Below are 16,044 nucleotides of genomic sequence, written 5' to 3'. Positions count from 1 at the left end.
GTAATGTAATCAACAACAACTAAAATATGTGTATACCCCATATAATCAAATCCCCAAACATCAAATGGTTCAATAACAAGTGAATAGTTCATAGGCATTTCCTGACGTCTACTAATATTACCAACTATTTGACATTCATCACAAGACAAGACAAACTTATGAGCATCCTTGAAGAGAGTTGGCCAATAAAAACCAGATTACAATACCTTGTGTGTAGTTCTATCTCCAGCATGGTGTCCTTCATAAGCCTCGGAGTGGCACATGTGTAGGATCTGTTCCTGTTCATGCTCAGGTACACAATGTCTAATAACACCTTCTAATCCTTTCTTATAATTAAAGATGTGGGTCATCCCAAAAGTAATGTCTTAAATCATCGAAAAACGTGTTCTTTTGCTGGTAAGTGAAACTAGGTGGTATAAATTTAGCAACAATGTAATTAGCATAATTATCATACCATGGAGTATTACGAGAAGCATTTATGACATCTAATTGCTCATTAGGAAAGCTATCATCAATAGGCAGTGGGTCATCAAGAACATTCTCTAACCTAGACAGGTTGTCTGCAGCGGGGTTCTCAGCTCCCTTTCTATCAATATATGCAAATCAAATTCTTGTAGCAAGAGAACCCATCTAATAAGTCTAGGTTTAGCCTCTTTCTTTTCCATAAGATATTTAATAGCAGCATGATCAGTGTGAACAGTTACTTTGGAATCAACAATATAAGATCTAAACTTATCAGAAGCAAAAACAACTGCTAAAAATTCCTTTTTAGTAGTAGCATAATTTTTCTGGGCACTGTCTAGAGTTTTACTAGCATAATGAATGACATAAGATTTCTTATCAACTCCTTGCCCTAGAACAATCACCAACAGCATAATCACTAGCATCGCACATAATTTCAAAGGGTAAATTCCAATCAGGTGGCTGAACAATAGGTGCAAAAATCAAAGCTTTCTTAAGTATTTCAAATGCTTCTACACAATCATCATCAAAGACAAAAGGAATATCTTTTTGTAAGAGATTAGTCAAGGCCTAGAAATTTTTTAGAAGTCTTTAATGAACCTCCTATAAAAACCGGCATGACCAAGAAGACTTCTTATACCTTTGATATCTTTAGAAAACTGCTACGTCTTGAGCTTGCGTTGGTTTTCCTTGAAGAGGAAAGGGTGATGCAGCAATAGTAGCATAAGTATTTCCCTCAGTTTTTGAGAACCAAGGTATCAATCCAGTAGGAGGCTCCTCAAAAGTCCCACGCACCTACACAAACAAACAAAGAACTCGCAACCAACGCAATGAAGGGGTTGTCAATCCCTTCACAGCCACTTGCGAAAGTGACATCTGATAGAGATAGAATGATAAGATAAATATAATTTTGGTACTTTATAATACAGATAAGAAAAAGAAAGATGCAAATAAAAGTAGATTAAAAGCTTATATGATAAAAGATATACCCCGGGGCCATAGGTTTCACTAGTGGCTTCTCTCGGAGCATAAGTATTATGGTGGCTGAACAAATTACTGTCGAGCAATTAATAGAAAAGTGAATAATTATGAGATTATCTAGGCATGATCATGTATATAGGCATCACGTCCGCGACAAGTAGACTGACTCCTGCCTGCATCTACTACTATTACTCCACACATCGACCGCTATCCAGCATGTATCTAGAGTATTAAGTTCATAAAGAACAGAGTAACACATTAAGAAAGATGACATGATGTAGAGGGATAAACTCATGCAATATGATATAAACCCCATCTTTTTATCCTCGATGGCAATAATAAAATACGTGCCTTGCTGCCCCTGCTGTCACTGTGAACGGACACCGCAAGATTGAACCCAAAGCTAAGCACTTCTCCCATTATAAGAAAGATCAATCTAGTAGGCCAAACCAAACTGATAATTCGAAGAGACTTGCAAAGATAACTTAATCACACATAAAATAATTCAGAGGAGATTCAGATATTTCTCATAGATAAACTTGATCATAAACCCACAATTCATCGGATCTCGACAAACACACCGCAAAAAGAGTTACATCGAATAGATCTCCAAGAAGATCGAGGAGAACATGGTATTGAGATCCAAAAAGAGAGAAGAAGCCATCTAGCTAATAACTGTGGACCTGAAGGTCTGTGGTAAACTACTCACAACTCATCGGGGGGGCTATGGTGTTGATGTAGAAGCCCTTCATGGTCGATTCCCCCTCCGGCGGAGCGCCGGCGAAGGCTCGAAGATGGGATCTCGCGGATACAGAAGGTTACGGCGATGGAAATAATTTTTCGTGGGCTCCCCTGATGTTTTCGGGGTACGTGGGTATATATAGGAGGAAGAAGTAGGTCGGTGGCTGCCCGAGGGGCCCACGAGATAGGGGGGCGCGCCCTCCACCCTCGTGGCCGCCTTGGCTGCTTCTTGACTTGCACTCCAAGTCCTACGGATCACGTTTGTTCCAAAAATCACGCTCCCGAAGGTTTCATTCCGTTTGGACTCCGTTTGATATTCCTTTTCTTCGAAACACTAGAATAGACAAAAAAACAGCAATACGGGCTGGGCCTCCGGTTAGTAGGTTAGTCCCAAAAATGATATAAATGTGTAAAGTAAAGCCCATTAACATCCAAAACGGGTAATATAATAGCATGGAACAACCAAAAATTATAGATACGTTGGAGACGTATCAAGCATCCCCAAGCTTAATTCCTGCTCGTCCTCGAGTAGGTAAATGATAAAAACAGAATTTTTGATGTGGAATGCTACCTAGCATAATTCTCAATGTAATTTTCTTTATTGTGTCATAATTGTTCAGATCCAAATGATTCAAGATAAAAGCTTATAAAACATAAAAATAATAATACTTCAAAGCATACTAACAAATAATCATGTCCTATCAAAATAGCATAGCCAAAGAAAGCTTATCCCTACAAAATCATATAGTTAGGCCATGCTTCATTTTCGTTACACAAAATACTCCCATCATGCACAACCCCGGTTTCAGCCAAGCAATTAGTTCATACTTTTTAACGCGCTTCAGCTTTTTCAACTCTTATGCAATACATGAGTGCAAGCCATGGACATAGCACTATGGTGGTATATGGTGGTGGTTGTGAGGACAAAAAGGGATAAGATAGTCTCACATCAACTAGGAGTATCAACGGGCTATGGAGATTCCCATCAATAGATATCAATGTGAGTGAGTAGGGATTGCCATGCAACGGATGCACTAGAGCTATAAATGTATGAAAGCTCAACAAAAGAAACTAAGTGGGTGTGCATCCAACTTGCTTGCTCACGAAGACCTAGGGCATTTTGAGGAAGCCCATCATTGGAATATACAAGCCAAGTTCTATAATGAAAAATTCCCACTTATTATATGAAAGTGACAACATAGCATAGGAGACTTTCTATCATGAAGATCATGGTGCTACTTTGAAGCACAAGTGTGGTAAAAAGGATAGTAGCATTGTCCCTTCTCTCTTTTTCTCTCATTATTTTTTTCTTTTTTTATTTTTTTTATTTTTTTCTTTTTTTCTTTTTGGCCATTCTCTTTTTTTCTTTCTTTTTGGCATTTCTCTTTTTTTATAAAGTCTGAAGTCTCATCCTGACTTGCGGGGGAATCAGTCTTCATCATCCTTTTCTCACTGGGACAATGCTCTAATAATGAAGATCATCACACTTTTATTGATTTACAACTCAAGAATTAGAACTCAAAACTAGAACAAGATATGACTCTATATGAATGCCTCCGGCGGTGTACCAGGATATGCAATGAATCAAGAGCGACATGTATGAAAATTATGAAGGTGGCTTTGCCACAAATACGATGTCAACTACATGATCATGCAAAGAGCAATATGACAATTATAATGCGTGTCATAATAACGGAACGGTGGAAAGTTGCATGGCAATATATCTCGGAATGGCTATCGAAATGCCATAATAGGTAGGTATGGTGTCTGTTTTGAGGAAGGTAAATAATGGGTGCATGATACCGGCGAAAGTTGCGCAGTATAATACAGGCTAGCAGAGTGGAAGGGTGAGTGTGCGTATATCCATGGACTCACATTAGTCATAAAGAACTCATATACTTATTGCAAAAGTTTACTTGCCCTCGAAGCAAAGTATTACTACGCATGCTCCTAGGGGAAGGGTTGGTAGGAGTTAACCATCGCGGGATCCCGACCTCCACTCATAAGGAAGGCAATCAAAAGAGCACCTCATGCAACAAATTTTGTCACACAACTTTTACCATACGTGCATGCTAAGGGACTTGCCAAATTCTACACAAGTATTTCTCAATTTCATAATTATCCACTAGCATGACTCTAATATACCACCTTTATATCTCAAAACAATTATCAAGCATCAAATTGATCCTAGTGTTTAATGCACTTTCTATGATAGTTTTTATTATACCCAACTTGGATGCTCATCATTCTAGGACCAAATTCATAACCATAGCAAATACCATGCTGTTCTGAGAGACTCACAAAATAATATAAGTGAAGCATGAGAGACTAACAATTTCTACAAAATTAAGCCACCGTCGTGCTCTAAAAGTTATAAGTGAAGCACTACAGCAAATACTATCTAGCTCAAAAGATATAAGTGAAGCACATAGAGTATTCTAGTAAATTCTAATCAAGTGGGCTTCTCCCAAAAGGTGTGTACAGCAAGGATGATTGTGGTAAAATAAAAAGCAAAGACTAATATCATACAAGACGCTCCAAGCAAAACACATATCATGTGGAGAATAAAAATATAGCTCCAAGTAAAGTTACCAATGAACAAAGACGAAAGAGGGGATGCCATCCAGGGGAATCCCCAAGCTTAGGATTTTGGCTATTATTGAATATCTTGGGGTGCCATGGGCATCCCCAAGCTTAGGCTTTTACCACTCTTTATTCCATAGTCCATCAAATCTCTACCCAAAACTTGAAAACTTCACAACACAAAACTCAACAGGAAATCTCATAAGCTCCGTTAGTGAAAGAAAGCAAAACCACCACATAAGGTACTGTAATGAACTAATTCTTTATTTATATTGGTGTTAAACCTACTGTATTCCAAGTTCTCTATGGTTCATACCACTTAATACTAGCCATAGATGCATCAAAACAAGCAAACAACACACGAAAAACAGAATCTGTCAAAAACAGAACAGTCTGTAGCAATCTGTAACCCACGAATACTTATGGAACTCTAAAAATCCTACCAAAATAGGAAGTCCTGGAAAATCTGTCTATTGATCTACATCAAAAAGAATCAACGCAAAATCACGTTTCTGTGATTTAACAAAACTAATTTCGTGCGTGTAAAGTTTCTGTTTTTCAGCGGAATCAAATTAACTCTCACCATAGGTTATCTTATAGGTTCTACTTGGCACAAACACTAATTAAAGCATAAAAACACATCTAAACAGAAGGTAGATGCAAAATTTATTACAAAAGAAAAACAAAAACAAAAAACACAAATAAAATTGGGTTGCCTCCCAACTAGCGCTATCGTTTAACGCCCCTAGCTAGGCATAAAAGCGAGGATAGATCTAAGTAGTGCCATCTTTGGCACTCAATTCATAAGTAGCTCGCATGATAGATTCATAAGGTAATTTAATTTTCTTTCTTGGAAAGTGTTCCATGCCTTTCCTTAATGGAAATTGGAATGTAATATTCCCTTCCTTCATATCAATAATCGCGCCAATCGTTCTAAGAAAAGGTCTACCAAGAATAATAGGGCAAGAAAGATTGCAATCTATATCAAGAACGATAAAATCTACGGGCACCAAATTATTATTTGCAACAATGAGAACATCATTGATCCTTCCCATTGGCTCTTTAATGGTGGAATCCGCAAGGTGCAAATTTAAAGAGCAATCATCAAGATCATGGAAACCTAGAATATCACGTAAAGTTTTCGGAATCGTGGAAACACTAGCACTCAAATCACATAAAGCATAACACTCATGATCTTTAATTTTAATCTTTATAGTAAGTTCCCACTCATCATTAAGTTTTCTAGGTATATAAACTTCCAAATTAGGTTTTTCATCAAAATATTGCATCAAGGCATCAACAATATGTTTGGTAAAAGCTTTATTTTGACTATAAGCATGAGGAGAATTCACAACGGATTGCAACAAGGAAATACAACCTTATAAATAACAATTATCATAATCAAATTCCTTGAAATCCAAGATAGTGGGTTCAACGCTATTTAAAGTCTTGACCTCTCCAATCCCACTTTTAGCAAAATTAGCATCAAGATCTAAAAACTCCGAATCATTGGGACGCCTTTTAACTAAAGTTGACTCATCTCCAGTCCCATTATTATTAAGATTCATATTGCAAAACAAAGATCTAATAGGGGACACATCAATAACTTTAAGATCTTCATCATTATTTTCATGGAAACTAGAAGAACACGCCTTTACAAAGCAATCTTTCTTAGCACGCAATCTAGCGGTTCTTTCTTTGCACTCATCCATGGACACTCTCATTGCTTTGAGAGACTCATTGATATCATGCTTAGGAGAAGTAGATCTAAGTTTCAAAGAATCAGCATCAAGTGAGATTCTATCAACTTTCCTAGCCAAATCATCAACTTTAAGCATTTTTTTCTTCAAGCAAGGCATTAAAATTCTTTTGAGAGATCATAAATTCTATCACACTATTATCAAAATCAGAGGGAATCTTATTAAAATTACCATAAGAATTATTGTATGAATTTCCATAATTATTAGAGGAATTACTAGGGAACGGTCTAGGATTAAAGTTTCCTCTATAAGCATTGTTTCCAAAACTATTCCTACCAACAAAATTCACATCCATAGATTCATTACTATTCTCAATCAATGTAGACAAAGGAATATCATTGGGATCAATAGAAGCACTCTTAGTAGCAAACAATTTCATAAGTTCATCCATCTTCCCACTCAAAACAGTAATTTCTTCTATAGCATGCACTTTTTTACTAGTAGATTTTTCGGTCTGCCATTGAGAATAATTAGCCATAATATTATCAAGGAGTTTTGTAGCATCTCCCAAAGTGATTTCCATAAACGTGCCTCCCGCGGCCGAATCTAAAAGATTTCTAGAAGCAAAATTCAATCCGGCATAAAATTTTTGTATGATCATCCATAAATTCAAACCATGAGTAGGGCAATTGCGAATCATCAATTTCATTCTTTCCCAAGATTGGGAAACATGCTCATGATCAAGTTTTTTAAAATTCATAATATGGTTCCTAAGAGTGATGATCTTAGCGGGAGGAAAATATTTAGAGATAAAAGCATCTTTGCACTTGTTCCAAGAATCAATACTATTTTTAGGCAAAGACGAAAACCAAACTTTAGCATGATCTCTAAGTGAAAACGGAAATAACTTCAATTTAACAATATCATTATCCGTATCTTTCTTCTTTTGCATATCACACAAATCAACAAAGTTGTTTAGATGGGTAGCGGCATCTTCACTAGGAAGGCCGACGAATTGATCTTTCATAACAAGATTCAGCAAAGCAGTATTGATTTCACAAGACTCAACATCATTAAGAGGAGCAATCGGAGTACTAAGGAAATCATTATTATTGGTATTGGAGAAATCACACAATTTGGTATTATCTTGTGCCATCACGACAAGTAATCCAACACACAAGCAAACAAAAACGTAAACAAAAGAGAGAGAGGAGATTGGGAAAGAGAGGGCAAATAAAACGGCAAGGGTGAAGTGGGGGAGAGGAAAATTAGAGGCAAATGGCAAATAATGTAAATGCGAGGGAGATGAGTTTGTGATGGGTACTTGGTATGTCTTGACTTGAGCGAAGACCTCCCCGGCAACGGCGCCAGAAATCCTTCTTGCTACATCTTGAGCTTGCGTTGGTTTTCCTTGAAGAGGAAAGGGTGATGCAGCAATAGTAGCGTAAGCATTTCCCTCAGTTTTTGAGAACCAAGGTATCAATCCAGTAGGAGGCTCCTCAAAAGTCCCACGCACCTACACAAACAAACAAAGAACTCGCAACCAACGCAATAAAGGGGTTGTCAATCCCTTCACGTCCACTTGCGAAAGTGAGATCTGATAGAGATAGTATGATAAGATAAATATATTTTTGGTATTTTATAATATAGATAAGAAAAATAAAGATGCAAATAAAAGTAGATTGAAAACTTATATGATAAAAGATAGACCCGGGGGCCATAGGTTTCACTAGTGGCTTCTCTCGAGAGCATAAGTATTATGGTGGGTGAACAAATTACTGTCGAGCAATTGATAGAAAAGCGAATAATTATGAGATTATCTAGGCATGATCATGTATATAGGAATAACGTCCGCGACAGGTAGACTGACTCCTGCCTGCATCTACTACTATTACTCCACACATCGACCGCTATCCAACATGTATCTAGAGTATTAAGTTCATAAAGAACAGAGTAACGCATTAAGAAAGATGACACGATGTAGAGGGATAAACTCATGCAATATGATATAAACCCCATCTTTTTATCCTCGATGGCAACAATATAATACGTGCCTTGCTGCCCCTGCTATCACTGTGAAAGGACACCGCAAGATTGAACCCAAAGCTAAGCACTTCTCCCATTACAAGAAAGATCAATCTAGTAGGCCAAACCAAACTGATAATTCGAAGAGACTTGTAAAGATAACATAATCACACATAAAAGAATTCAGAGGAGATTCAAATATTTCTCATAAATAAACTTGATCATAAACCCACAATTCATCAGATCTCGACAAACACACCGCAAAAAGAGTTACATCGAATAGATCTCCAAGAAGATCTAGGAGAACATGGTATTGAGATCCAAAAAGAGAGAAGAAGCCATCTAGCTAATAACTATGGACCCGAAGGTCTGTGGTAAACTACTCACAACTCATCGGAGGGGCTATGGTGTTGATGTAGAAGCCCTCCCTCTTTGATTCCTCCTCCGGAGGAGTGCCGGCGAAGGCTCCAAGATGGGATCTCGCGGATACAGAAGGTTACGGCGGTGGAAATAGTTTTTCGTGGGCTCCCCTGATGTTTTCGGGGTACGTGGATATATATAGGAGGAAGAAGTAGGTCGGTGGCCGCCCGAGGGGTCCACGAGATAGGGGGCACGCCCAATAGGGGTGGGCGCGCCCTCCACCCTTGTGGTCGCCTCGGCTGCTTCTTGACTTGCACTCCAAGTCCTCTAGATCACGTTTGTTCCAAAAATCACGCTCCCGAAGGTTTCATTCCGTTTGGACTCCGTTTGATATTCCTTTTCTTCGAAACACTGAAATAGGCAAAAAACAGCAATACAGGCTGGGCCTCCGGTTAGTAGGTTAGTCCCAAAATGATATAAATGTGTAAAGTAAAGCCCATAAACATCCAAAACGGGTAATATAATAGCATGGAACAATAAAAAGTTATAGATACGTTGGAGACGTATCAAGCATCCCCAAGCTTAATTCCTGCTCGTCCTCGAGTAGGTAAATGATAAAAACAGAATTTTTGATGTGGAATGCTACCTAGCATAATTCTCAATGTAATTTTCTTTATTGTGACATGATTGTTCAGATCCAAATGATTCAAGATAAAAGCTTATAAAACATAAAAATAATAATACTTCGAAGCATACTAACAAATAATCATGTCCTATCAAAATAGCATAGCCAAAGAAAGCTTATCCCTACAAAATCATAGAGTTAGGCCATGCTTCATTTTCATTACACAAAATACTCCCATCATGCACAACCCCGGTTTCAGCCAAGCAATTGGTTCATACTTTTTAATGCGCTTCAGCTTTTTCAACTCTTACGCAATACATGAGCGCAAGCCATGGACATAGCACTATGGTGGTATATGGTAGTGGTTGTGAGGATAAAAAGGGAGAAGATAGTCTCACATCAACTAGGCATATCAACGGGCTATGGAGATGCCCATCAATATATATCAATGTGAGTGAGTAGGGATTGCCATGCAACGGATGCACTAGAGCTATAAATGTATGAAAGCTCAACAAAAGAAACTAAGTGGGTGTGCATCCAACTTGCTTGCTCACGAAGACCTAGGGCATTTTTAGGAAGCCCATCATTGGAATATACAAGCCAAGTTCTATAATGAAAAATTCCCACTTAGTATATGAAAGTGACAACATAGGAGACTCTCTATCATGAAGATCATGGTGCTACTTTGAAGCACAAGTGTGGTAAAAAGGATAGTAGCATTGTCCCTTCTCTCTTTTTCTCTCATTATTTTTTCTTTTTTTCTTTTTTTCTTTTTGTCCTTTCTCTTTTTTTCTTTCTTTTTGGACTTTCTCTTTTTTTCTTTCTTTTTGGCCTTTCTCTTTTTTTTATAAAGTCCGAAGTCTCATCCCGACTTGTGGGGGAATAAGTCTTCATCATCCTTTCCTCACTGGGACAATGCTCTAATAATGAAGATCATCACACTTTTATTGATTTACAACTCAAGAATTACAACTCAAAACTAGAACAAGATATGACTCTATATGAATGCCTCCGACGGTGTACCAGGATGTGCAATGAATCAAGAGCGACATGTATGAAAATTATAAAGATGGCTTTGCCACAAATACAATGTCAACTACATGATCATGCAAAGAGCAATATGACAATGATGATGCGTGTCATAATAACGGAACGGTGGAAAATTGCATGGCAATATGTCTCAGAATGGCTATGGAAATGCCATAATAGGTAGGTATGGTGGCTGTTTTGAGGAAGGTAAATAATGGGTGCATGATACCGGCAAAAGTTGCGCGGTATAATAGAGGCTAGCAAAGTGGAAGGGTGAGTATGCGTATATACATGGACTCACATTAGTCATAAAAAACTCATATACTTATTGTAAAAGTTTACTTTCCCTCGAAGCAAAGTACTACTACACATGCTCCTAGGATTGGTAGGAGTTAACCATCGCAGGATCCCGACCTCCACTCATAAGGAAGGCAATCAAAAGAGCACCTCATGCAACAAATTTGTCACACAACTTTTACCGTACGTGCATGCTACGGGACTTGCCAACATCAACACAAGTATTTCTCAATTTCATAATTATCCACTAGCATGACTCTAATATTACCATCTTTATATCTCAAAACAATTATCAAGCATCAAATTGATCCTAGTGTTTAATGCACTTTCTATGATAGTTTTTATTATACCCAACTTGGATGCTCATCATTCTAGGACCAAATGCATAACCGTAGCAAATATCATGCTGTTCTAAGAGACTCTCAAAATAATATAAGTGAAGCATGAGAGACTAACAATTTCTACAAAATTAAGCCACCGTCGTGCTCTAAAAGATATAAGTGAAGCACTACAACAAATACTATCTAGCTCAAAAGATATAAGTGAAGCACATAGAGTATTCTAGTAAATTATAATCAAGTTCGCTTCTCCCAAAAGGTGTGTACAGCAAGTATGATTGTGGTAAACTAAAAAGCAAAGACTAATATCATACAAGACGCTCCAAGCAAAACACATATCATGTGGCGAATAAAAATATAGCTCCAAGTAAAGTTACCAATGAACGAAGACGAAAGAGGGGATGCCTTACAGGGGAATCCCCAAGCTTAGGATTTTGGCTATTCTTGAACATCTTGGGGTGCCATGGGCATACCCAAGCTTAGGCTTTTTATACTCCTTATTCCATAGTCCATCAAATCTTTACCCAAAACTTGAAAACTTCACAACACAAAACTGAACAGGAAATCTCATAAGCTCTGTTAGTGAAAGAAAGCAAAACCACCACATAAGGTACTGTAATTAACTAATTCTTTATTTATATTGGTGTTAAACCTACTTTATTCCAAGTTCTCTATGGTTCATACCACTTAATACTAGCCATAGATGCATCAAAATAAGCAAACAACACACGAAAAACAGAATCTGTCAAAAATAGAACAGTCTGTAGCAATTTGTAACCCACAAATACTTATGGAACTCTAAAAATCCTACGAAAATAGGAACTCCTGGAAAATTTGTCTATTGATCTACATCAAAAGGAATCAACGCAAAAGCACATTTCCGTGATTTAACAAATTTAATTTCATGCGCGCAAAGTTTCTGTTTTTTAGCGGAATCAAATTAACTATCACCGTAGGTTATCTTATAGGTTCTAGTTGGCACAAACACTAATTAAAGCATAAAACACATCTAAACAGAAGGTAGATGCAAAATTTATTACTAAACAGAAACAAAAACAAAAAACACAAATAAAATTGGGTTGCCTCCCAACTAGCGCTATCGTTTAACGCCCCTAGCTAGGCATAAAAGCGAGGATAGATCTAAGTAGTGCCATGTCATGCCTAATATGCGATACTGTCCTAAAGAGACTGGAAGGTCCCACCAAGGATAGAACTGCATATTGATACGCTTTTGCAAGGTGGATATCATTACATCAACATTACATAATAGATGGGGATACATACAAAAGGCATACAATGCCACACGAATACAACATCATCTTACATAAGAGCACCATCCGACTACGGACGAAACACAAACAGAAACTCAAACGACATCCTCCCTGCTAGCCCAGGCTGCCGACCTGGAACCTATCCCCTGACCGAACAAGAAGCAGAAGAAGAACTCCAAAACAAGCAAACATCACTCTCGCGTCATGATCATCGCATAACCTGTACCTGCAACTGTTGTTGTAGTAATCTGTGAGCCACGAGGACTCGGCAATCCCATTACCATGGGTATCAAGACTAGCAAAGCTTAATGGGTAAGGAAGGGGTAAAGTGGTGAGGTTCCAGCAGCGACTAAGCATATATGGTGGCTAACATACGCAAATAAGAGCGAGAAGAGAGCAAACGGAATGGGCGTGAAGCTAGCAATGATCAAGAAGTGATCCTGAACTCCTACTTACGTCAAACATAACCCAAAACCGTCTTCACTTCTCGGACTCGGCCGAAAAGAGACCATCACGGCTACACACGCGGTTGATGCGTTCTAATTCGGATCTGGTGTCAAGTTATCTACAACCGGACATTAACAAATTCCCATCTACTACATAATGGTGGGCACGACTCTCGAAAGTTTATACCCTGCAGGGGTGTCCCAACTTAGCCCATCACAAGCTCTCACGGTCAACGAAGGACATTCCTTCTCCCAGGAAGACCTGATCAGTCTCGGAATCCCGGTTTACAAGACATTTCGACAATGGTAAAACAAGACCAGCAAACCCGCCTGAATGTGCCGACAAATCCTGATAGGAGCTGCACATATCTCGTTCTTAGGTCACACCAGATTGTCCAAACTTCCGGTAGGCTAGCCCAGAGTTGCCCCTGGTGACCACCGGTGGCTGACAGGTTGGACCAACACCCACGACGAGCACTGGCCTGGGGGGTAAATAAAGATGACCCTCGGGCTCCGGAAACCCAAGGGAAAAAGGGCTAGGTGAGGCAAATGGTAAAACCAAGGTTGGGCCTTGCTGGAGGAGTTTTATTCAAAGCGAACTGTCAAGGGGGTCCCATAAATCACCCAACCGTGTAAGGAACGCAAAATCAAGGAACATAACACCGGTATGACAGAAACTAGAGCGGCAAGAGTGGAACAAAACACCAGGCATAAGGCCGAGTCTTCCACTCTTTACCAAGTATATAGATGCATTAATTAAATAAGAGATATTGTGATATCCCAACATAATCCTATCTATCATGGGGCAATCTTCAACTTCACCTGCAACTAACAACGCTATAAGAGGGGCTGAGCAAAGGGGTAACATAGCCAAACAATGGTTTGCTAGGAAGGGTGAAAAAGTTAGAGGCTGACATGGCAATTTGGGAGGCTTGAAGAACAAATGATAGGTAGCGTAGCATAGCGATAGAACGAAGCAACTAGCATAGCAATGATAGTAGTGAGATCCAGGGTGACGGTCATCTTGCCTGAAATCCCGCTAGGAATAATAACGAGTCCATGAGGAAGATGAAGCCACGAAGACGAACCAAGCCTAGACGAACGAATCCTCGCGATCGCAACAAAACAGGAACTATCGAGAAGGAGCACGACCGGAAAGAAGCAAACACCACGGTAAACACACAACACATAAGCATGACATGATGCTCAACCAAGTATGATGCATGACAAAGCTAGATGAGGCTACTCATGGAAAGAGATGATGCAAACAAGAGCAACACATCAAGGCAAGTTTTAAATGAGGCTGGAAACAACATAGAACTAATCCGGTAAGTCCTCATATGCAAATTTCAAAATTGGTCCAGAACTGAATAAACCTTATGTTCAAGTTGTTAAACATCAAGTTAAGATGCACCAACATGATCTACACAAGATTCTAGTCAAGTTACATATAAAGTTCATTTAATTCAGAGCTACGGCCTAGAAGATATGAGCAGAACAAATTAAACATGGCATTAATGCAAAAGGCATTCAAACACCAAGCAAACACCTCAAAACAAGGATGCAACATGATAATATGAAACTACATGCAAATCTAATCAAGTTTCATATAGAGCACACTCAAAACGGAGCAACGGTTCAACACATACACATGAAACAAGTTTAAAGGACAAGCTGTCCAAAACATGAACTAGGCATCTAGCAAGCATCAAAACTATAAGCTACAGCGCCTCAACATAAGAACAAAAGGCATGTACATGATGAACAGGTAAAGAATGACAAAACATGAACACTGAGCTATCTCCAGAAAACACTATAACATGCTCAAAAGGACATGGCAAGATTGCAAATAATAACAGTTTCAGGCTTAGCAGAAATAACACCAGGTTGCAATGTTTAGAGCTATCAAACAACATGCTACAGGAACTTAACATGGGAAACAAAGGCATGACATGCTAATAGTAATCACAAAGAACAAAACTCCCTTACTGAAGTAATTTCAAAGATCAACAGAAAACATGGTAGCATCCATGCAAACATGGCAAGTGATATGACAGATTCAGACATGGCAGGAACAACAATAAGTAGGCATATTGGTGAGCTTGTACAACTCACCACATAGCAATACATGGCATGTCAAGGTAACCAACAGGAAGATTACATAATTATGAAGCTTAAAATGGCAATAGCAAGTTCATAGGGTGCATGGATCACTAGCAAAGCTCATGGCAAAACTGAATATAATGTTAACAAGCTGACAGCAACATTATTTAGCAATTTGAGAGCAAGATTACAACAAGCTACAGCACGCTATAAATGCAACCAGGTCACTAAAGGATAGAGCATGACATTTATAACAATACATCCTTAGTGAACATATCAAGATTATGCATAGAATGACTTGTAGAAGCAGGATTACATAGCATCATGATATAGTAGATTCATCCTAGCAAAACAGCAACATCAAGTACCCTACTTCATGAGCACGAAGCACTCACTACAAGACTCAGAAAAATACATGGATTGCACCACTGTAAATATGGCATGTTGTATCTCAAAACACATGTAGACATCAAACTCATAGGATGCACACACAAAATGCAATAAAAAAGACAAATCACCAAGTTCTGGTAACAGACAGCAGTTAACATCATATAGCACTCTTGCAACAATGATTTAGGCATCAAGATGAACTCAAACAAGCATGGCACAATGGAATGAAATGTAGAGCATCTCTCAGTGAACATTCCGATATATTATGTGCATGAAACGAAGCAGCACACATGGAGTTATGGCATGTCAAAGGTAGCACCAGAATGTTAGAAAAGAGGGACTTTGAAGAAAAATCGAGGGGGGGAAGTCAACCTTCTGATCTGGATCCAGATCTGGCGCGCGTGCGGATCGAGGTTCGTCGGAGTTGTCACCGGAGTTGGGGAGGAAGGCGGCCGGGGAGGCGCGGTCGCCGGGAAGCGGCGCCGGTCGCCGAAGGCGGGCGCGCCGGCGAAGGACGGCGCGGGGCCGGCGCGGGTCGGGGTCAGGGTCGCCGGAGGACGGCGACGAGGTGCGCCGGCGGGGCGGCGGGCACCGGCGGAGCTCGGCCGGCGGGGTCGACAAGGAGCCCGGGCGGCAGAGGAGGCCGCCGGCGACGGACGGTGGGGCGCGGGAGGCGCGCGAGCGCGGGGGCGC

The sequence above is a fragment of the Triticum dicoccoides genome, chromosome 4B (genome assembly GCF_002162155.2).
Source record: "Triticum dicoccoides isolate Atlit2015 ecotype Zavitan chromosome 4B, WEW_v2.0, whole genome shotgun sequence".
Lineage (NCBI taxonomy): Eukaryota > Viridiplantae > Streptophyta > Magnoliopsida > Poales > Poaceae > Triticum > Triticum dicoccoides.
This window is presented reverse-complemented; position numbering follows the sequence as displayed.